At 40.6% G+C, this 24,123-nt stretch overlaps 1 long non-coding RNA gene across 2 annotated transcripts in view; it reads left to right on the top strand.

The window, feature by feature from the left end:
* Nucleotides 1–23,279, top strand: part of LOC309845345 — a 50,893-nt gene extending 27,614 nt beyond the window's left edge. Inside the window, exon 3 of one of the 2 annotated variants that reach the window (XR_014301222.1) lies at nt 22,931–23,279. This is a non-coding gene — a long non-coding RNA (uncharacterized lncRNA). Of the gene's footprint in view, nt 1–8,980; nt 11,794–22,930 lie in introns of those variants that run through there. The other variant, XR_014301223.1, reaches the window with a different exon arrangement.
* The last annotated feature ends 844 nt before the right edge of the window (nt 23,280–24,123 follow it).

Genomic DNA, 24,123 nt, shown 5'->3' with positions numbered 1-24,123 from the left:
ATGACTATGCCCCTTCTTTTGCCTCTCAGGGCAGACTGCCTAGACAGAGTGGGGGAATGGAGACACAGTAGAAATATCCAGATTGATGAGGGCCAATCCCAAGGGTGTTATTTGGGAGTCAGGAGTAGCTAATGGCATGTTTCCCCAGGATAGTGGATGTTATGGTGTGGTCCCCAGTTCCTCCCTTCTCCAATACTAATGCACTCATTTCCCTAGGTGGTGACGATATTGATGTCTGACAGTTCACAACTAAATATTTCTCAGGAAACTGCTTTCAGCTGAAGAGAGCCCCACTATGCAAGGGAATGACCCCGGGGGGTGGGGCAGGTCAGCAGGAAGCAAGTCTCACCCAAAGACTGGTCAATGCAGGTCTAATACTGATCCAGTACTGGTCAATAGAGGGTTCCTAGACCCTTGCCTTCATTCAAAACACCTTGATGGTTTATTTCAGCTCCAAAGCCTCTCTACAGGATTAGGAGACTTTGTGGCATTCTATCACACTTCTATCCTGCTCTGATCATTCCTCTATTACTTCCACCCAGCTGTAGGCTCTGGGAGCCCTCCCCAACAAACTTCTGCATGTAAATCTCCACCTCAGAGTGTGTCTCCTGGAAATCTTACCTGCAATACTTGAAAGATTGTATGCCCCTAGTTGGGGGGCCACATACAACCTCATCCAGAATGATGCAGAAGAAATAATGCTGCCAAGTGAGCCTGAAGCTACATGCAGGTCTCCTGCAGCCCCCACACACAAGGGATGCAGGAGACCTAGTGGTTTCCACACGCTCTAATAAAGGGACCAAAATCTGAGAGCTGGAGGATCAGCAAAAGCATGGGAATGCAAAGCCAAAATACGTGGCTTTCTCCTCTGGAAACATGTTTGGGACCAGGATATATACCAGCATGTGTCCAAGTGACCACACAAGCATTTCAGCAGATGTCTACGAAGAAAGCCAGAATGGCCACTCCACAGTGAAAACTAGCTAAAATCTACAGGCCCATGTAGCCTCCTACAATCATGTGGTCACATAAGTCTCATCCCCAAATGCAACCAAATACCATTCTAGAAGTATAGAGAAGGAGGGAAAATCAATTTTAAACCTAAGAATCTGAATCATGCAGAGAAGAATATTCAAACCAGAAGACATTAGGTAATGGCAAATTTGAAGTTTATGTCTCACCACTTCCTCCCCAAATTCTGCCACCAGAAGGTATAAGAAGTTTGAAGGCTACATTCCCCTGGCACATTTGTACTAGTAAATTTGCAACCATTGGTAAATAGAGGTCCGTAGCAATTCCATAAAGAAAAATTCTAGTTTTAAACCCTAATTTTGCAAATGATAGTATAGCTAAAATGGACTAGAACTTACATGGGTGGTTTGAAGGCTCTCTGATCCAATAATATGAATTTTCAATGGACCAGATTAACAACTTACTGAGAACTGAATTTTCCTTTTGAATCCCCCCAGTGACTAGCATAGCATATGATGAGTAAATATTTTAATATAATTTACTATCAGTATATTACTGATTTTGGATCATATAGTTCCACTCCATGTCCTAAACACTTAGAAGTCTTTTAATTTTCAAAAACCATTTGATAATGTAAAAATATCTGTAGGAGCATCATTTTTTTAGCTCCTATTACAAAATACCTTATCAGGATTAGTTGAAGACTACAAGTAAGAAAAGAGAGCAGAGTTCTGGGAGGGAAGAAATAGGACTCAGGGAGGGTGAGGGGGATAGACAGGCCAAACTAATTCATTTGCGGGTTCACAATTTGCCTCAGGCCAGCCCTGAAAAGGGGCGTGCAAGAATAGTAATTTTATCCCCAAAACGTATTCTATCCGGTGACAGCTGAAGTAGCAAACTAGTATAACTGAGAAATAGCAACAGGAAAACAAAATCTCCCCAATGATTCTGGTCCATTTCAGACATTATCTACTCTTTTGAGCGAACCTGTTTGTGGCAAGCAGGGTAATACGCCCACCAGGAAGACGCCCATGTCCTAATCCCCAAGAATCTGTGAATGCGCTGCCTCACATAGCCGATGGGACTTTGAACTGTACTTAAGCTGTGATTAAATTACGAATCTTGACCTCGGAGACTTCACCATGGGTCATCCATGGGGGGCCCAATGTAATCACGAGGGACCTTAAATGTGCAGGGAGCCCACAGTGTCGGTGTCAGTGTATTGCGACGTGAGAAAGACGGAACAGGCTATTGCTGGTTTTGAAGATGGAAGGGGAATGAAGTAGATACTGGAAAAAGTGGGAAAACAGATGCTCCCATGAGGCCTCCAGAAAAGAATACAGCCCTGCAGTCACCTTGATTTCCAACTAGTTTAATCACTTGAGAAAAGGCATTGGAGAACGTCTTCAGACTGACACAGTACCCATTGTCCGTCCATCAGGAAGCATTCTTATGTGGTGTTTTTGGGAAGAAAAATCTGACCAAGATGACGTGATGGAGCTCCACAGGAAAGACAGAAGCTAGACAAGTGCGTGCGTCGGAGCAGCCATAAAATGGAGACAGATCCTAGGGACATTTTTTGTTTCTATTTCCCTGAGAGATTTTTTAAAAAATATGAATGGTGAAAAAGAACACAACAGTAAATATTCAGGCTGGTGGGATAATGAAAAAAATCAATCATCTCAAAACAACTTCATCTCCAGGGTGACTTCAGTAATTTAGGAAATAATGGCCTGTCCTGGTTATAAGCATGTTTCTTGACTTGTGGAAAATACATGCAATCTTATATTCCTCAAGAAAAAAATGAGGGAGGTGAAAACTAATTATTTATTGACTACATATGCTATAAATATTACTGTGGTGCTAAGCTAGGAACAATCAGAATAATGAATGCCTCCATTTAGTCTTTGTCTTTATCTAGCATTTTTCAATGAAAACTAATGCTCATCAAGAACCCAAATTAACAACTAACAATGGTTGTCTTTAGGTGGTTGGTCTACAGAGTTATATTGAAGGAGTTGTTTTTTTTAAAATATAGTGAACGTTGGGGTACATGGGTGGCTCAGTCGGTTGGGCATCACATTCGTGGTTTTGGCTCAGGTCATGATCTCAGGGTTGTGAAATCAAACCCCACATGGGGTTCCACACTCCATGAGGCGTATGATTGAGATTCTCTCACTTTCCCTCTCCTTTGTCCCTCCCCTGCTAGCTCGCTCGCTCTCTCTCAAATAAATAAATAAAAATATAGATAGTGAATGTTAGCAATTATAAAAGTAAATTTTCCTCTTAATCATCAGGATTAATGGGCATCAGGAGGCAGCTTTGCATTGTACCAGTGACCTGTAAAAGTTCTCTCTGGTATCATACTCTTTACGATTTACCTGTGAAAAGGGAGGCAAGAGTGCCTGGGCAGCTCAGTCAGTTAAGCTTCTGACTCTTGATCTCAGCTCAGGTCTTGATTCCAGGTTTGTGAGTTCAAGCCCCATGTTGGGCTCCACACTGGGTATGGAGCCTACTTTTAAAAGGTGGTGAGGGGTGCCTGGGTGGCTCAGTCGGTTGAGCCTCTACCACTTGATTTCAGCACAGGTCATGATCTTAGGGTTGTGGGATCAAACCCTGCATCAGGCTCCATGCTCAGCATGGAGTCTGCTTGAGAATCTCTCTCTCTCTCTGCCCCTCTCCTTGCTCGGGCTCTCTCTCTCTTCCCTAAATAAATAAAATTTTTTAATAAATTAATTAAATAAAATTTAAAAATTAAAAAAAGGAAGACAAAATTGCCCACCTTCTCAAGGAGTCAGTCATTCTGTTCAGTCTTCTGGAAAAATTGTCCCCATCATTCTTAATGACCAGAGAAATCACAGATTATTTAAATTGACAAATAATCTATAAACACAAAAACACGGTATTATCAAATTTATGCTGACAAAAGGAAGAGTGACCACCTGAAACTTAAACTTTATCTGCAGTGTTTTTTTTTTTAAATTTTATTTATTTATTTGAGAGAGTGAGAGAGCATGAGAGGGGAGGTCAGAGGGAAAGCAGACTCCCCATGAAGTTGGAAGCCTGATGTGGGTGGGACCGGATCCCAGGACTCCAGGATCATGACCTGAGCTGAAGGCAGTCACTTAACCAACTGAGCCACCCAGGCGCCCCTATCTGCAGTGTTCTTAATTTTAGAGCAGGGGTAGGCAACCATTTTCCATCGAGGGCCAGATGGTAAACTTTTCAGGCTTTGTAGGTCATAGGATCTCTTACAATCGCTCAGTGCTGCCTTTGTAGCTGGATAGCCGCAAAAACATGCATGCAGTCACTACTGTAATGGACTGCCATGTTTGGCTCTGGATGTTAGAGTTTGTCTCAGTATTTTCTCCTCGTAAGTCAAATGTGAGGAAGAAAACAAGTACGTGTGAATATATACATGTAAAACCAAAGTGACTTTGAGTCTTGAAGTATATGCCAGAACAGATTTGATGGATTTGGACCTAATGAGGCTTAATGAAGGGGTCTCAGACTGGAAATCAAGAGATACATGTTCTTGTTCTACTTCTAGTCCCAACAAACTTAAATTTGAAGGGCCTTACTGTCTTCCTACATCAAGAGAGTCAAAGCATTCTGATGCCTTTATCCCTAGCCTCCAGAGAACATCTACCACAATCATGCAGTCTTCAACAGATGCTGAGCTCCTCTCACTGATGTATCTCTCCATGCCTACGTGAAGGAAGTCATCACTGGGCCCTCTGTAGGGTTAGAGTGAAGCAGGTGGAGAAGTGTGAGGCTGTCTATGATTAATCTACTCCAAAGTTTGCAACTCTGTAAACCTTTGGATTTCTTCTGAAAAACTACTCCCAAAAGCTCTGACATCTCAACCTCATTGAGTGTAGACAACCAGTGAGCCAAGTTTCAGTCAATTGGCCAAACAGTAACAGCCACTTTCAGCTGCCTGAATCCAGACTCTCTATGAACACACTTCAGTAAATTTAGCCTAATCCAATGTTATATTTCATTCCTCTCAATCTAACAATCAGAAAAGCCATTCCCACATAAATTAGCCATGTTTCTGCAAATATGTAATAACACAATTTTGCAATTATTTTTAGCATAACTATGCCCTCCCGACTCATACCTTGTACTTGTTCTGACTCAAGTTATAAAGACCGTGAGAGGTGGTGTTGACAAGGTGAGGTGGGAGGAGTTGATTTTGGTGGTAACAGAGTCTCAGAAAAACTCAAGGGTTCAGACTCTCAGCTTTGAGTTTACACAGATATCCCATTCCAGGTATTACTCCTTCCCAATCTTTCCAGTAAGAAGTTGGCAGGTTATAAATCCAATTGGTATTGTAATTCTGCAGCCTACCCAATTAAATTACGGACTAATCTGCAGCAAAGTCAGCTTAGTGGCTACAGAAAAATAAGAGAGTCTTTTGGGGCTGCTATAGAAACTCTGATTATCCAACAGTGTCTTTAGTTGAAAGTTTAAAGGCTGGAAGTTGGTCGTTTTTTCTCTCAGTCAACTCACCAGTGCAGTCAAAAGCAGCTACCCTCCCTTCTAGAGTTGGCGGTTTTCATTCAAAACAAAATAAAACAAAACAAAAAAGTATGAAGACAGCTACTTGGTCTCCCAGGTATTGGCTTCAGCAAACACTGCATCACAATCAACCACAAGAGGTCGTTTACCTAATCATGATACCAATGCATGTCATGGATTATTAGTAACCCACCCCCTTTTTTCCCCCAAGGAGTTAAGTAATGTATTTAGGATTTTTTTTTTAAGATTTTATTTATTTGACAGAGAGAGACACAGCAAGAGAGGGAACACAGATGCGGGGCAGGAGAGGGAGAAGCCGGCTTCCTGTTGAGCAGGGAGCCCAATGTGGGACTCGATCCCAGGACCCGAGGATCATGACCTGAGCTGAAGGCAGACACTTAACCAACTGAGCCACTCAGTGCCCCTAAGCAGTGTATTTAAAGCCAAGAAACATAACTGAACCAATTCCAGAAATCTATCTTTTAGGATATGTTTCCTGGAACCAATCCTATTATTACCTATTAAGGTCTAGCCAGGAAGAGAATTAAATGTAAGGAATTGATTACACAGGTGTTTGCTGGCCGAAAGAGCAAAATAGAAACACTGAGGTAATACAGAGATCCTAAATGCGGCTACCAGCTTACATTATCAGAGCCTAGAAGCTCAAAGGAGGGAGACCTGGCTGCTCTAGGTACCTCTGAGGAGACATGCAAGAAAAGTAGTACAAGAAGCTGGAGACCACGACAAAATGCTGATGTAGGGGACTTTCTAAGAGAAACAACAAGCCAGCAGGATGAAAATCCCTTCTCTCCTCCTCCTGACTCCCAATTCCTTTGTAGGGCCTGCTACTTGAGGAGCCTAACAGGCAGAGAATTCTGGGAAATGTAGTTTGCAAAGTCCTGGCTGCATCATCACAGAGCTGCACAGAGATGGCTAAATTTAGAGTGAAATAATAATAGCTCAGTCCCTGGTACTCTTCCATGTCCCAAGGGAGGACTCCTATTAACCCACCCAGAAGACCGCAGTATTCAAAACCAAATGTCAACATAGTATTACACAATAAAAATAATTGCCAAAAAGCCAGAAGGCTTAGTCAATAGGCTCAGCATATTTTCTCCCTGGAGGCAAACCTCCATGAGGGTAAACAGAAACTTTAACCCTCAGTTCCAACTCAGCCTTTAGTCTTTGAGCTTTGATATGCGTAAATACTAACAGCTTCCATGATTCTGATGTCAACATCCTAATTTATCTTCTCATTTATAAGTAGTCTGTCTAAACACCACCTGAGCCTTTGCCCTCCAAAATCAGGAAAATGAAGTCGTCTACTTTTTCAATTCTTAAGGTTCCCTGGAAATCTCTCCTTGTATTTAACAGAAAAAGAAATTATATTCCCCAAATTATGTGGCCTGATTTATCAGGACTCTTTCTGCCTACACATTACAAAAATTTAACTCAAAGTGGCTTAAGTTAAAAAAAAAAAAATAGTGGAATTCATTAGCACAAGCCAGTCAGTCAGTATATGTGTAGTAGATAGACTTGGATTTAGTTCTTCAGGAGTGAAGAGATACAGTGACAAGCTCTTCCTCCTTGTTGTGGCCTGTTCTGACCTCAGGTGCCTGCCCTTCATGCTTATTAGTCTGCTCGTAACCTTATGAAAAGAATCTACCTTCTTCTCTGCTCTACTCCTCTCCTCTTCCCACCTACCTTCAGGTTTCTGGTTGAGTAAAACATAACATAAATTAAGTTAAAAGAGGACTGGGGCGCCTGGGTAGCCTAGTCAATTAAGTGTCTGCTTTCAGCTTGGGTCATGATCCCAGGGTCCTGGGATCAAGCTTCCTGCTGGGCAAGGAGTCTGCTTCTCCCTCTCCCTCTGTCCCTCCTACTGTTCCTGTTCACTTTCTCTCTCAAATAAATAAAGTCCTAAAACAAACAAACAAACAACCCCCCACAAACGACTGATAAACTGGAGAAAACTTTAGCAATATATATAACATTAACTAGGAGTTAATCTCCAGATAATATCCGTAATGTAAGATCTCTTTAAATAAAACACTTTGAAAGAGATGAAGAACCCAAACAAATATATAAAGGACGTAAACAGGTGATTCACAAAATAAGTGAAATATTCAAGACACCAAACTATATCCAGGAGAAAAAGGTATCCATAAACCCATGGGGAAAACGAAATTTTGTCAGTTTAACAATGAGTATCAAATCATAAAATCTGTACATTTTTTGGCCTAAAAATTTCTCTCCTAATCTAGCCTGAGGGAATCATTAGAAAAGTGTAGATGTATAAAGGTGTTGATTGTGGTGCTTATATCACAGTAAACACGAGATGTAGGTTAATGTTTCTTTAAGTTTAGTGTTCTTTAAGAATACTATGAACACAGCATTACTAATTTTTTCATTTCTTTTGCCCCATGCTCCAATATGCTGAGCATGAAGCTGTTACTAATCCTACTGCTCTTTAAACTTTTGATATTTGGGGCATTGATTTTTTGCATTACTTTCAATTTTTAAAAAAATACTGCATTCAGATACTATTTATTTTGATTAGTAAGGGCCTTTTTTTTTGTGGTGCCCTTTAAATGTGCTGAGGCAAGTGTTTCATTTGCTTCACCCTCTTCCCAGCTTTAAGAGAAATGGAGATTAATTTTACATGTGTGTATTGGTTTGCTAGGGCTAGTGCCACAAACAGGATGGCTTAAGAGAATTTTATTGTATCACAGGTCTAGAATCTAGAAGCCCAAGACGTGGGCGCCTGGGTGGCTCAATAGGTTAAGCATCTGCCTTTGGTTCAGGTCAAGATCCCAGGGTCCTGGAATAGAGCCCCACATCAGGCTCCCAGCTCAGCAGAGAGTCTGCTTCTCCCTCTCCCTCTGCCCCTCCCCCTGGCTCATGCTCTCTCTCTCTCTCAAATAAATAAAATCTTAAGAAAAAAAAAAAACACTAAAGAAAAGGAAAAAAAAAAAAAAAATAGAAGCCCAAGATGGAGATGTTAGCAAGCTTGGTTCCTTCTGGGGGCTGTGCTGCTTCTCTCCCAGCTTATGGTGATCTGCTGAAAATCTTTGGTGATCTGTAGTTCATAGATGCATGAACTTGATCCCTGCTTTCATGTTTACATGGTGTTCTGTGTGTGTGTGTGTGTGTGTGTGTCCAAATTTCCCCTTTTTCTAAAGACACTGGTCATCTTGGATTAAAGGCCCACCCTCCTTTTGTATGATCTCTTCTTGACTAACTCCATCTGCAATCATCCTATTTCTAAATAAGCTACCTTCTAAGGTACTGAGGGTTAGGATGGCAGCATATGAATTTGGGGGTGGGAGTGGGAAACAATTAAACCCGTAACACCACGTTTAGTAAATCTTCTCTTTGCTTTAGTTTAATATCCCAGAATCTTTGCTCTGCATTCAGTAAGGAATAGGATTGACTTAGAGCCTCTGGCTTCCTTTTGACAATGAGTAATTCTCTACCTACCCAGATGCTAGCACCTTATGGCTGAGAGATGTGTAGCACCTGAGGATTGCCTACTCACCAGTCCATTACTGCTGACTCTTACAGCTACAGCTCTGGAACAAAAGGAAGCAAAGAAAAGTTGAAAAGCCAGTGAGCAATATGAACTCTAGGAGACGCATGAAATCCTAGGTACCTCCATGCCATCTCCTCATCGCCCGCTCCCAACCGCTCCCAACCACTCATCTACAGTCCCTCAGAAAAGAAGCATCGTGATTTGCATTTGAACTTGTACCTACATCACTAAAATAAGAGTGAGCAGCCTTAGTTGAGTGTCTTTACAGACATGATTAAATTTAATCATCATGACAACTTTAGGAAGTATTACAAAGGTGGAAACTGAGACTTCGAGTTTACACAGAGTACACGGCAAACCCAGGATTTACACGAAGATCTCCTACATCAGAACCCTGACACGAGGAGCTCTACTGCATGACAGATATAGACCTTTGACCTAATTCTAAGGTTCTGCCAAACCAGAGTAAAGCCATTAGACAAAAGACCCTCCAAAAAAACCTCACTTCTGCCCACTGCTGCCCTCCCTCTTTCCAACCACCTGGAGTAGAGATTTAGAGCTCTTTGTAGCCACACTTCACTTTGTCAGTAACTTTCTAACAGATACTGTAACATGTATCTCTTAGTAGGAAACTTAGTACTGTATATACTCCCCAGTTAATGCGAACATAGTTTTCTTAAAGGTGAGAAGACAGTGGAGCTCTGGCCATAATCTTACTCAAACTATGTTAGAGCATTGTGGGGAGTCATTGTGAGCCAACAGTTATCACGGAGTTCCTCAACTGTGTTTGTGCAGAGTCTATAATCTATAAACTTCTCTTCTCTTTCCTCATCAAGATCTTTGCACAGATGGCTGTTCCCAAGGAGAGTTTGCAAAGATGGTATATAAATGAGCAGAACTCACAAGTGTTTTTCACCCTGATATAATTTAATGTTTTAATGATGCCACTTAATGATGTGCAACAGAGAGCAGAACGTGTGTCTCTACAACTCATGATAATTAATTCAAGGGGTAAACAACTAGAGAATTAACTAATGTTGTCCCAAGGCCAAGCAAAAGGGAAAAAGAGGAATGTGAGAAAGAAATGCAAAGCCTGAGAGATTTCAAAATGGCAACAAAATTAAGAAAGAATAACAAACAGCCTATCTCCTAGTTATTTGTTTTTTTTTATTGCCATCTTTTCATGAAAACATGAAATTGTACATGGTGGGTGATGGGAAAAGTTGGTCTATGTGTTAAAGAACATTCCATGCATACTCAATTATCTGTGCCATGCTGAACTGTACTAAGCTTTGTCATCATTGAAGTCTTAATGCTGTCATCCTCCAAATCATTGTTTGCACATTCCCTGGAAAGCATCATTCTAGAATTTTCAGGAAAGGAGAATGAAATGCCCATTCTTAAAGCAGTCTTCTTTCCCGTCATTGTCGGCCCCTTACAGTTTTACATTACCTACTCCCTCCTTCCGTCATCTCTTAATCTAGTTTCGGTCAAAGCACGAGAATTCTATGACATAAAGTGAAATCACTTCACTGCTGTCTGCCGTGATTTCCCAGTGCCTGTCATACTTTTTGCCTCTAACCTTCCAGAGATACATAAGTTGTTATTCAAATCTTGTACAGAAAAGTAATTCTGGAATCATTTTGGAGCTTTGAAATAGACCATACAACCAAAAATTTAAATATAAAAATAAATATGTCTTTGAAGTTAAAATTTACTCTAATAGAAAAAACATCTGGTCATTTTGAACTGTGCTCGTCTCTGCTTATTGTATTATCTCTGATAGGCTACCTACAACCACACTGGAGAAATAAACATTTACTTGGGACAAATCCATCCTTGGACCATACTCTCTCCTTGTTACTCACAAAGTGGGCTATGTAACACTCCACTCCTGTTTCCTGTAATCTTCGCCTCTTTATTTCTTCCCTGCTAGGATGAAAGAGGTGTGACTATTATACCCAAGAAGGAATCCACTCACCAAGAAAGTACAAGTACACCTAGCTTAAAAAAAAAAAAATTGGTAAAATAAAATGGAAACTTACATGAAACAAAATAATGCACTACAGAGCTTTAATTATGATTCAACTCCTTATAAAATAATATTTACAAATAAATTTTCAGTTATCATTGAAAGGAATATATCTATAATTAGAGAAGTAAGGTCTTGGACCTTCAGATCCCACCACCGCCTCATCAGCCACAAGCAAAGTAATTAGTGACCTACAAATCATTAGCTGTAATAATAGGTTCTTTATAAAAAAATTAAATTCATTCTTCCTGTTTGGAAGAGAAATCACTATATTACCATCTAATGAGTGTCATTTTTAAAAAATTATAAATATCTTGGTGAAAGAGCAATTTTCCCAAATAGAAAATGAACAAATGCATATAGTTACTGCTAACACAACAAGCCCTTTCTCCCTAAGTATCAGATCCTTCCAGAGTCTTCTAGAATACAACATGAACACAGATAAGACTCTGGCAGGTAGAACCTTTGGAACTATTATGCAATTGAGCCTACTGGCATGATGGGAATATATAATGAGATGCTCAAAACCCGCTCAAAGGCACACATTCTTGCAAAGTTCATATATGAGTTAAGAACCTGTCCACAGGGGTGCCTGGGTGGCTCAGTGGGTTAAAGCCTCTGCCTTCGGCTCAGATCATGACCCTGGGGCCCTGGGATCCAACCCCGCATCAGGCTCTTGCTCAGCAGGGAGCCTGCCTCCCATCTCTCTGCCTGCCTCTCTGCCTATTTGTGATCTCTGTCAGTCAAGTAAATAAAATCTTAAAAAAAAAAAAAAAAAAAAAGAACCTGTCCACATTTCATCACATATTTAGAGTTCAATACCACACTAATTACCATTACCACCTGCCATACTAAGCACGAGGATATAAGGAGATGGGTGAGGTAAGGGCGATCTCACAAAGTGGTTTCCATCTGGCTGGGGAATGTGAAGTCTTGGTCAGTGACGTCATCTTCTTCCTGAGGTATTCTAGCATCTCATGGAGCCTTAGCCCTTAGCACAAGAAAAAGGCCCCAGATAGAGAAGAGTACTCCTAACGTCACATCACCACGTATGTCACTTAGATTATATGTGGCCTTCCAAGATTTTGTTTAAAAAAAAAATCGCAATTACAGAAAAACAGTACAGAAAGACAAAAGGGAGGGGAACACACCAAGGTGGTTTAAAAGAGCCCGTCTTCAGACGTCTGTTGCTGAAACTGAGTTCTAGCATTTCTACTTGGAAAATCTCTTTTTAAACTCAGTCCAGATATAGAAGAGAAAATACATCTGCCACTCTACCCACCTTATGCCAAACCCTTTCTTCTCCCTGAAGAAAGAGGAATTGCTAACCAGATTGATAAGGCTCAAAATATTCATGTGGCCACACTTAAAAGTATGAGAATTCACTGTACATTTAAAGCACTTAAGGCACACACGGATTCTCCCTTGGCTTGTTTTCTTCTTGGTGCTAGTGGTGTAAATACTTGGAATTGCCATTCAGACAGGGCAGATCCTGCCAGGTCTTGGGGAGCTGGTCATGACTTCTCGGTACTGTGACTTGTGACTGCCCAGAGGGTGGTGATGATAAGCTACAGACCTACAGACCGGGGTTGGGAGCAGCAGGCTTACGCAAATGCCTTTAAAAGAAACACTGATAAACTGGAGTGTGTCCAGAGGTACAGAGAAGTACAAAAGTCACCCTTTGAGAAACACTCTTCTAGGCTATGCAGATCAGATGAACAGCCCTGGGCCATCTATGTTTCCCCTTCTCATCTCTTGTTGAAAGATGAATTGGAATGCGGGGAAGCACCCACGGGGGCGTGAGGCAGGAGATGGTTCTGCTGGCAAGTCAGACCTGAGTCTTACCCATGAGCACTCAGTGTGAGCCCACCTTATTCTCAACCACCCAGTGCAGCTGGGGAAACCACCTCTCCCTTCCTGCCTTCCCCTGTCCGCGGGTGGGCTGGTCCTTTAAGCAGCTGTTTGCCACCAAAGCTGTCTGTGTTCCTCATGACCTAATAGCACTAGGTTAACAGGACTGGTGGGGCAGAGAAGGGGACATGCAATAAGGTCTGCTTTAGGCCCTGTCCCTGTTGCCCCACTCCTAGGACTGCCCACTTACTAGAACTACTTAGAAAAAATTCAATCAATAATGCATTAGCCAGCCTTTTGAAATTTCTCATGGGTCAGCCGGCATGGGCCCTGTTGAATTTTACACTTGAGAAGTTAACTGACTCTTGCTATTATTTCAAAAGTCAGAAAAATACTTCTTCCTTTTCCAGGAAATTCATTTAAAAATTGGCATCTCACATAGAATAATATCATTTACAGTAAGTCTGAAGCTAAAGTAAAAAGAACAGTGTTTTCTCTCTAAAAATTGTCTTACTGATTTTTGAAAATCCTCAGGTATTAATGTTAATTAATAACATCTGCCCCCCCCCCACCAGCAATAACAGTCACATAATACGGTGACTCTGGAAAATAATGTTCAAATATGTGTGCACCTGAAATATTAAAAATTTTGAAGTAAGAGAGAAACAGAAGTACTCCAAGATACCATGATTGTATACATGCTACACTTTTGAAAAGGCAAATTCTTGGAATCAAAAGCAAACTATCCATCAGTAGGGGACTCGGTAAATGAATCATAGTACATCCACAAAAGAGTATTACATTCTGCCTTTTGCTTTTTTATTTTTAGCTAAATTTTATATCCTACAGATCTTTAAGCCATAAAGAAAAGAAAAGAAAAGAAAAAAGCTAGGTAGATCAACATCTGTTTTTTTGGAAAAATCTCAAAGATACATAACTAATTTTGTGTTTAAAGATAGCATGATTCTATTGGCGTAAATATCTTTGTGCGTGTGTCTTCGTACTTGCATCTGTGTGTGTATATGTTTGTGTGTCCTTGGAAGGTATATTCATTTATTCAACAAATATGCACCAGGCACCAATCTTTTCTAGGTATTATAGGAACATAGACAAAAAAGACAAGGTCCTTACTCTCATGGAATCTACTTGTGTGTGGAGGAGAAATATAATGTACAATTTTTTTAAAGATTTTATTTATTTATTTTGACAGAGAGAGAGAGATCACAGGTAGGCAGAGAGACAGGCAAAGAGAGAGGAAGAAGCAGGAGCCCTGCTGAGCAGAGAGCCCAATGTGAGGCTCCATCCCAGGACACTGGGATCATGACCTGAGCCGAAGATAGAGCCACCCAGGAGCCTCTATACTGTACAGTTAAACAGAGAGGTACTTTGGGAGAGCTACCAGCACCCTAAAGAAAATAAGCCACACTAAAGGACACATTGTACAAACTGGCTGAGGAAAGCCCTGAAAGCCAGACTTGATCTTTCAAGCAGAGAAATAATCCAGTGCAAGAACCTCGAGACAGCACCAAGCCAGGGATGTAAAATTGGGCTAAACGAGATGGTAGAAAAAAGTTAAAGAAGTGGGCAGGACCAGATCATGAAGAGTCTTTTAGATCGTGTGAAGGAGTTTACATTTTATTCTGTATGCAGTGGAAAACTAACGAGGCTAAGGTTAGGGGGAAGGTGGAGGTCAGCTCAAATGACTTACGTATCTTAAAAAGTACACAAACATTCCCCTTGCCAGTCCCCAGGATGCATTCGAAACATCTAATATTGAAGGAGATACTCTTCATTGTTTTATTTTTTAACTATGTACATATAATATTTGAAATTCTTGATGAAAAAATAGGCTAAGAATATAAGGTGGTAAACTAATACTGAGCTTTGTTTCTTGGTTTATTTTATTATTTTTTAAAGATTTTATTTATTTATTTGACAGAGAGAAATCACAAGTAGATGGAGAGGCAGGCAGAGAGAGCGAGAGGGAAGCAGGCTCTCTGCTGAGCAGAGAGCCCGATGTGGGACTCGATCCCAGGACTCTGAGATCATGACCTGAGCCGAAGGCAGCGGCTTAACCCACTGAGCCACCCCCGTTTCTTGGTTTAATGTGCAACACTTTTGTTTCATGTTCAGTCAGCCAACATATAGTACCTCATTCGTTTTTGATGTAGTGTCCAATGATTCATTAGTTGCATATAACACCCAGTGCTCAATACTTTTTTTAAAGCATACTCGGCATGTTATCAGTCCTCACTAAAATGAGCAAGAACAGTGTCACATTAATATTAACTAAGATCTCCAAGCTTCTAAACTCCCCACCAACTCAGGCAGAAATTACTTTTTTGTTGTCGTTAGAAATTACTTTTTTAAGTTCCTCCCCATCTTCCAGCCCAATGTGAACCAATCGCTTAACCTCTAGAAATCCCAGCCTGGGATTCTGTAATGTCAGCAATGATACCCACCTCAAGACAATGAGCTAGTGCAAGGAGAGCTGAAACTTGAGTACATATTGGAGTACTACTACCTGGAGAGTTAAAAAAGGATACAGACCCTCACTGAAGTAGGATAAGACTTGAAAACCTGCACTGTATGCAAAGTTCGCAGGCGATTCTGACCCAACACTGAGAACCACCAATATATTCGGCCAATCTAGTGCAATTTCTGGCTATGCAAGCCCTAATAAGACAGGGTTTTTCTCCTCACCTTTCCCTCTTCTGCCTGACCTACAGACTAGGGGGGCTTCCTTCCTATTATCCTACTCACCAACTATAAACAGACAAAATGAAAACTGACCAACATAAAATCTTGCATAAATAAATAAATCTTGCATAAATAAAAAGTTACTTGTGTAATTAGTAAATATTACATGTCATATGATTGTAATCAGTTTTTACATCTATTTTTAGAATGTGCATATGCATGAGATGGGTGGGAATTGCATGAGATCCAGTCCTCTCAGTGAGGGGCAGTTGATGGTACTGGATCTGTTCCAATAGGACAATGAGGCACTTGTGTCCAGATTTATCCATGCCGTTGGCAATGTGTTCCAATAGCACTAGCTGACCCAGTCTCCCCAGATTTAAGGGCCAAGCACTGGCATGCCTGCTGCTGTGCTCTCTGTTACAGAGCCAACGCCGTTCCTGTGTCCCTTCCAGACAAGAAGGAACCCATTGAGGTTCTGGGTCTTCCCAACACCCCAGAGCAGAAAATGAGCTGCATGGGTCCCCAGTGGAGGGGCCAAATAAAAACAAGTCACACATTTGGAGAAGGTTACATATTCTAAGACATGGAACACTTCAGAAGGAACCAGCAGATAAATACGTTGCCCTTCTTGGTCCTCCCCTTCCCTCTCACTGTGTGCCTAACTCTAGCCCCCGATTCTACTTCACATATCAACTCGATGTTCTGTCAGTCAGCCCTTAAAGCCATCCTCAATCCCCCCAAACTCACACCAACTAGAAGTGAGCCATTAAAACAGAGCAGCAGAGCGCCTGGGTGGCTCAGTGGGTTAAACCGCTGCCTTCGGCTCAGGTCATGATCTCAGGGTCCAGCATCGGGCTCTCTGCGCAACAGGGAGTCTGCTTCCTCCTCTCTCTCTCTCTGCCTGCCTCTATGCCTACTTGTGATCTCTGTCTGTCAAATAAATAAATAAAATCTTTAAAAAAAAAAAAACAGAGCAGCAGACCTCACCTCTGGTCACGAAATATAATGGACAAGGAGGATTCCCTACTCCCACCCCAGCAAGTACCAGACGCTGCGGAATGAAACAACAGAGATGTCCCAGAAAACAAAACCAGGGTCTGGTAGATTGGCAGCGACTTCCCTAACCTCGCAGAGAGTGCTTGCTACTCCCACCCATCAGGATTCGAAATTTGTTGTCACCAGGGAAAGCTGGATGTTTTTTGTTTTTACTGTCTCTCTCCAAACGGAAGCTTATATTGAAGTTTTTCCTGTTGCTTCTGAATTATAGCATATGACTATGTTGAGAACCGATAACTTGTCTTTTAGTCTGTATGTCACTTGAGCCCAGGGAAACACAAGGAGACCTGAAGCAGTGGATTGAACATCACCCAGAGATCTGGACTTTGAGAACAGAAGGACAGGTTATATAAATGAAAAGAAAAACGTGATGTTGGGTACCAAAGAGGTGGACTCTGAAAATTCACCTTTACTGGCATGATAACTGTTACTTTCAGTTCCTGAATCCCTGCTTGCAGTAGCTGTTACACCGTTTAAAATATATACCAGTCTGGCAGGTAAAAAGCAATATGTCAGTGTTAATTCAGTTTGCATTTTTATGAACTACTATTGCATTAGACCATCTTTTAATATACTTATCAGCTGTTTGGATTTGCCCTTGTGAGCTGCAGATTTTATCCTTGGTCTATTTCTCTAACAAGTGGTCTTTTTTGTTAAATTGCAGAAGCAGAGTATTATAGTTATTAGCCCTTACTTAATCCATCACCTGCTTTGCAAATATTTGTTCCAAATTTAAGGACTATTTGCAAGCATTGCTTATAGTTTATTTTTCATACAAGACTTTTAATATTTATATTCTCAGATATGTAATTTTAATCTAGGATTTTAATCATTATGGTCTTTCTCTCTCCCTAGATTTTATGTTATCTCCTAAATTTCTTTCTAAAATTCTTAACATTTTAATTTTTATATTTCAGTATTTGAACTGGAATTGACTTTTGTATATACAAAATGTCAGAATCTAATTTTGTACTCCTATAGGTGGGCAATCAGTTTTACCAGCACCAACTGTTAAAAGAATCTTTCCTCCCTGAATTAAAATAATCTTGTCATATGTTATATTTTAATGCTTCCTGCTCTGTATCTGGATGAACAATTTGTCTATTCCTATACCAGTTCCATATTGCTCAGGTTTTAGTGGCTTTAGACTATGCTCTGATATATGGGATGCCCTGGTCACTATTCTTTTAGATGAATTTCCTGGATGTTTTTAAGATTTTTTTTTTTTTTTTTTTGTCTTCCAACTGAACTCTAAGGCTACTGTGTCCAGTTCTACAAAACATATCCAAGTTGGTATTCTAACTGTAATTATATGGAACATATAAATTGATTTGAGAATAATTAGCTTTTTACAATTAAATCCTCTCATCCAAGAACATGGTATCCAAGATCTTGATCTTAATTTTATATTGAAATTACTATAGTTTTCCTCATGTAGAGCCTTCATTCATTTTGTTTTTGTTTTTGTCTTTTGGTAAATTGATTGTGTAATGTCATCATAGGGAGAGACTATCTTTCCTACCTCATGAAACTTGCTTTGACCAAAACAGGCAGGCAAAAGTGAGAAAATGCAAGTTCCAAGCCTAGACCTCGATATGCCTTACATGTTTCTGGTGCTTCTCTTCTACTGTTGCCATGGCCATGAAAGGAGCTTCCTCTACAGACACTGACCCTTCGGCCTAAAGGCAGATCTTAGAGCAGTACCACTCAGCCAAGCCCGGCCAAGAGCAGTGGGTGAAATTACCTACCAAGATGGGCCACTCAAAGGTCCTATTTGCCATTCCCACTGTGCTCTTGTGAGGAGAGCAGCCCCCTGCCATCTCTGCTGTGCCTTATACCACGTACTTCAAGAACAACCAACCCTACTACTTAGAGAATAGCAGATTGGACTGGATATTCTTGTCCATGCTAAAAGCAGACGGGGTAAGCTCAACATTAGGAAGAGCGAATCCTCTAAGAAACTCGCAGTGAAACTCTGCCCACTTGGGATGCTCTGTGTCAGATGGTAACGTATCAACACACTCTGTTCCTCTTGTGAAGGATGAGATAATATGCACACAGAAGTGGGTCTCACAGGAACCGTATGATAAACAATTGCTCCCTTCTTCCTGTAGCTTGTTCACAGGCCAATCTGGGAAGCGCTGACTACTAGCCTCTTTGGGTTTGGCCTGTGAATGTCAACAAATCTCTATACTCTAACTTTTTATTTTCCAGCAACAAAAATAATAACTGGCATATTTTAGTATTTATCATAAACAAGAAAAATAATGCCAAAGAAATCTGCTATTTTATAACACTTATCGGTCTTACTTTGTTTAATCCCAATAAAGTAATCTATTATTGTTTCCCTTTTACAGGTAAGGAAACTGAGCCTTAGAGAGGTAAAGTAACTAGTTCAGTGACATACAGCTTGGAAGTAGAGGAACTGGGATATAGATCCAGACCTGTCTGGTTACAAAGGTGGTCTCCTATGCTTCCTGTAGCAGTGGTTCTCAATGTGTGGTCCCCAGACCAGCAGCATCAGCCTCTCCTGGGCACTTGTTAAAAATGCACATTCTTGGGGCATCTGGGGGGCTCAGTCGATTAAGTGTCTGCCTTTGGCTCAGGTCATGATCCCAGGGTCCTGGGACTGAGCCCCCACATCAGGCTCCCTTCTCAGCAGAGAGCCTGCTTCTCCCTCTCTTTCTGTCTGCCACTCTGCCTAACTGTGCTCAATCACTCTCTCTCTCTCTCTCTGTCAAATAAATAAATCTTAAAAGAAAGGAAGAAAGACAGGCACATTTTGGGGTCCCACTCAGATCTATTGAATCAGAAGCTCTCAGAAGGGAGCCCAGGAACCTGTTTTAATCAAGCCCTCATGTGAGGACTCCAATACCTGCTTAAGGTTGAGAATCCTATGCTCTATGCCATACCATCTCCATAAAATGATTTTAAAGGAAAGAAGGAACTCTGTGAGCAGAAGTGATTTAAAGACTTCCTAAAGAAGATGTACTATAAGCTGAACTTTAGAGAATGGAAGAATAGAAGTGGGTGTAAAGAGGAGATGGGGAAAGCTAAACCTACGTTTACCATATGATCCCACAACTGCACTCCAAATGAGCTGGAAATTTATGTCCACACAAAAACCCGCACACGAATATGTATAGCAGCTTTGTTCATGCTGGTCAAAATTTGGAAGCAACCAAGATGCCCTTCAGTAGGTTAATGGACAAATAAACTGTGGTACTTCCGGACAATGGAATACTGACCAGTGCTAAAAAGAAATGAGCTATCAAGCCATGAAAAGTCACAGAGGAAGCTGAAATGCATGCTACTAAGCAAAAGAAGCCAATTTTAAAAAGCTATTTACTTACAGTTTTATGACTCTAACCATATGACATTCTGGACGTGGGCAAAACTGTGGAGACAGTTAAAAAGATCAGTAGTTGGGGGCTTGAGAGCAAAAGCAGACATTTTTAGTATTTAGTGAAAATCCTCTGTATGCTACTATGATGATAGATGCATATCATTACACAATTGTCCAAACCTACAGAATATATAACTTCAAGAGTGAATCCCAATGTAAACTATGGACTTCAGATGGTTATGATGTGTAATTGAAGGTTCATCATTTATAACAACATATCAGTCTGTTAGGGGATACTGATAATGGGAGAAATTATATGTGTGGGAAGGTGGAGGAATAAGAGAAATTTCTGTACCTTCCCTGTAATTTTGCCAATGAACCTAAAACTGCTCTAAAAAATAGTCTTAAATAAGCTATTTAAAATACTAAGTACCAAAAGCACTTTGCTTAGGGAAGTCTGAAGTCAAAAGAGGGATTATTTGGATGGAAAGGCCAACACTAGTTTGCAAAGAGGAAATAATCATTAAAAGAGGCCATAAAGAGTTTGGTATTGGAACAGAGGGAAAGTACTATTCAGGTAGGGTTTCTTAAACCTAGAAATGTTTTGGGAGAGACAATTATCTGTCCTGAAGGGGCTGTCCTGTGTATTGTAGTAGCATTCCTAATCTCTACCTGCTAGCTGCCAGTTATCCTCTAGCTGTGACAACCAAAAGCCTCCAGACATTGCTAAATGTCCCTGGTGAGGAGAAGAGGGAAAAGACAAGATGGCCCTGGTTAAGAACCAGTTAAACAACCAAGTGAAGGGAACAGCACATGGAAAGGCATGCAGGCAAATAGCATAAGGAAAGGGAACTGTTTGGTTGAAATACAGTATTGTAACCACTATTCATTATAAAAGGTGGGACTGAAAAGTAATCAAGTAATAAAAGATGGGGTTAGAAAAGTCTTCTGGGAACACAACTCTTCATTCATACTTTTGGTTTAAAAGTTTAAGGTATATTATACACAAAGATAAACTCGCAATGGATGAAAGACCTCCATGTGAGACAGGAATCCATCAAAATCCTAGAGAAGAACATAAGCAGTAACCTCTTCAACATCAGCCACAGCAACTTCTTTCAAGACACATTTCCAAAGGCCAGGGAAACAAAGCAAAAATGAACTTTTGGGATTTCATCAAGATAAAAAGCTTCTGCACAGCAAAGGAAACAGTCAATAAAGCAAAGAGGCAACCCACAGAATGGAAGAGATTTGCAAATGATACTACAGACAAAGGGCTGATATCCAAGATCTATAAAGAACTCCTCAAACTCAACACCCAAAAAACCAGATAATCAAGTCAAAGAATGGGCAGAAGACATGAGCAGGCACTTCTCCAAAGAAAACATACAAATGGCTAGCAGACACATGGAAAAAATGTTCATCATCATTAGCCACCAGGGAAATTCAAATCAAAACAACATTGATGTGGTCCATATACACTATGGAGTATTATGCCTCCATCAGAAAGGACGAATACCCAACTTTTGTAGCAACATGGACGGGACTGGAAGAGATTATGCTGAGCGAAATAAGTCAAGCAGAGAGAGTCAATTATCATATGGTTTCACTAATTTGTGGAGCATAACAAATAACAAATAACTTGGAGGACATGGGGAGATGGAGTTGAGGGAAATTGGAAGGGGAGGTAAACCATGAGAGACTATGGACTCTGAAAAACAACCTGAGGGTTTTGAAGGGGCGGGGGGTGGGAGGATGGGGGAGCCAGGTGGTGGGCATTAAGGAGGGCATGTATTGCATGGAGCACTGGGTGTGGTGCAAAAACAATGAATACTATTATGCTGAAAAGAAATAAAAAAAGAAAAAAAAATTCCAAAAAAACCCCAACATTGAGATACCACCTTACACCAGTCAGAATGACAAAAACTGACAAGGCAAGCAACAACAAATGTTGGAGAAGCTGTGGAGAAAGGGGAGAAGCTATGGAGAAAGCTAAAGAACAGTGTGGACGTTCCACAAAAAATTAGAAATAGAACAACCCTATGACCCAGCAATTGCACTACTGGGTATTTTCTGCAAAGATACAGATGTGGTGAAAAGAAGAGCCATATGCACCCCAATGTTCACAGCAGCAGTGGCCACAATAGCCAAACTGTGGAAAGAACCAAGATGTCCTTCAACAGACAAATAGATAAAGAAGATGTGGTCCATATGCACAATGGAATATTACTCAGCCATCAGAAAGGATGAATACTCAACTTTTGCATCAACTTGGTAAGGACCACAAGAGATTATGCTAAAGTGAAGTAAGTCACACAGAGAAAGTCAATTATCATATAGTTTCACTTATTTGTGGAACATAAGGAATAGCATGGAGGACATTAGGAGAAAGGAAAAATGAAGGGGGAGAAATCGGAGTGGAAGATGAACCATGAGAGACTATGGACTCCGGGAAATGAGAGTTTTAGAAGGGGGGGAGTTGTGTGAGCCTGGTGATGGGTATTAAGGAGGGCACGGGTTGCATGGAGTATGGGGTGTTATACACAAACAATGAATCATGGAATACTACATCATAAACTAATGATGTACTGTATGGTGACTAACATAACATAATAAACAAAGTAAATAAATAAATTAAATAAAAGTTTGAGGTATATTCTGTAAACAAAGAGGCACTACTGGAAGTCTTTGACTGGGAACAACAGGTTTAGAGCACTAGGACTTTCTGATAAGGTTGTTTGGAAGGGGTTAAAAAGACTGGTTCATGTCCTTTGGTGAGAGAATTTTAAAGAACTGTCACCTAGTCAAGCCATTTACACTAAATATTGTCTTCATTAACTAAAAGATGGTGAGTGTTTTTTGGTCAAAAGCTTATACATGTGCAATATATTTCATAATAAAATTTTCTCCTTAGGGGCACCTGGGAGGTTCCATCAGTGAAGCGTCTGACTTTTGATTTTGGCTCAGATCATGATCTCAGGGTTGTGAGATCAAACCCCAGGAAGGGCTCTGTGTTCAGCAGGGAGTCTGCTTGAGATTCAGTTTGTCTCTCCTCCAGGTTGCCCCTCGCTCCGCTGTGTGTGCACTCTCCCTCTAAAGGAAATAAATAAATCTTAAAAGAAGAAAAAGCCTTCTTCTGGGACACCTGGGTGGCTCAGTTGGTTCAGTATCTGCCTTTGGCTCAGGTTATAATCCCAGGGTCCTGAGATGGAGGCCCGCATTAGGCTCCTTGCTCAGCGGGTGGTCTGCTTCTTCTTTTGCTGGCTGCTCTGTCTGCTTGTGCTCTCTGTCTGTGTATCAAATAAATAAATAAAATCTTTTAAAAAAATCTTTGTTAAAAGCTCATTTTAGATAAAGAAAGATGGCACTATTTCGAGCCATTTACTCCTGTTTTCTCTATCATACCACAAGCTCTGCAGGAAGTGACAATTCTCAGCTGAGAACTGGCACATATGGACACTCAATGCATTTTGTTCAATGAATAAAATATTCAACAAAGGATAATGAAATACATTTTTTATTCTAGAATTTAAGAGAAATTGATTTTTTTACTCTTGCATTATCTATGTACAGTGATTATATTTCAAGGGGTTTGTCTTTAGAACCAAACTCTAAACTTAGAGTCTTCAGGACAAAATGTTCATGCCCTTATCTCCCATGCCTCTCCGCATATATGCCATGTGCTCCCGGGGCACTGTGACAATACTATGGTCAGTACTGCTCAGTCAGCTTTAGCAACAAGTGGATTACTGTCTGAACAGATGAAAGAGGACACTTCAAATACTGTCTTGTTAAACAGAAAACCTCCAAGAATTGGGGAAAATCAAATCATATGGAAACCAAAAATAATACCTTTTGTAGAATATAATATAACTTATTAAAATCCAAAGTGGACACAAATTCAATAAGCAGAAGGTTATAAGTGGCATCCCATTATAATCATATAATGCTGAACTAAAATGTTAAGGTTGTCAATTCTCTTCTGTTAGAGATAATCCGATTACTGCAGGTCACGTAATAGAAATGGGATATGTAGGCTTTCCACGGCAGCAATTCCCTTGCTGTGATTTTGACCAGCACATCTTTAGTTATGCATTAATACATAAA

This window comes from Mustela nivalis (genome assembly GCF_964662115.1).
Source record: "Mustela nivalis genome assembly, chromosome: 12".
NCBI classification, from domain to species: Eukaryota; Metazoa; Chordata; class Mammalia; order Carnivora; family Mustelidae; genus Mustela; species Mustela nivalis.
The sequence above is the reverse complement of the archived record's forward strand: the minus strand, read 5'-3'. Positions and strand labels throughout refer to the sequence as shown.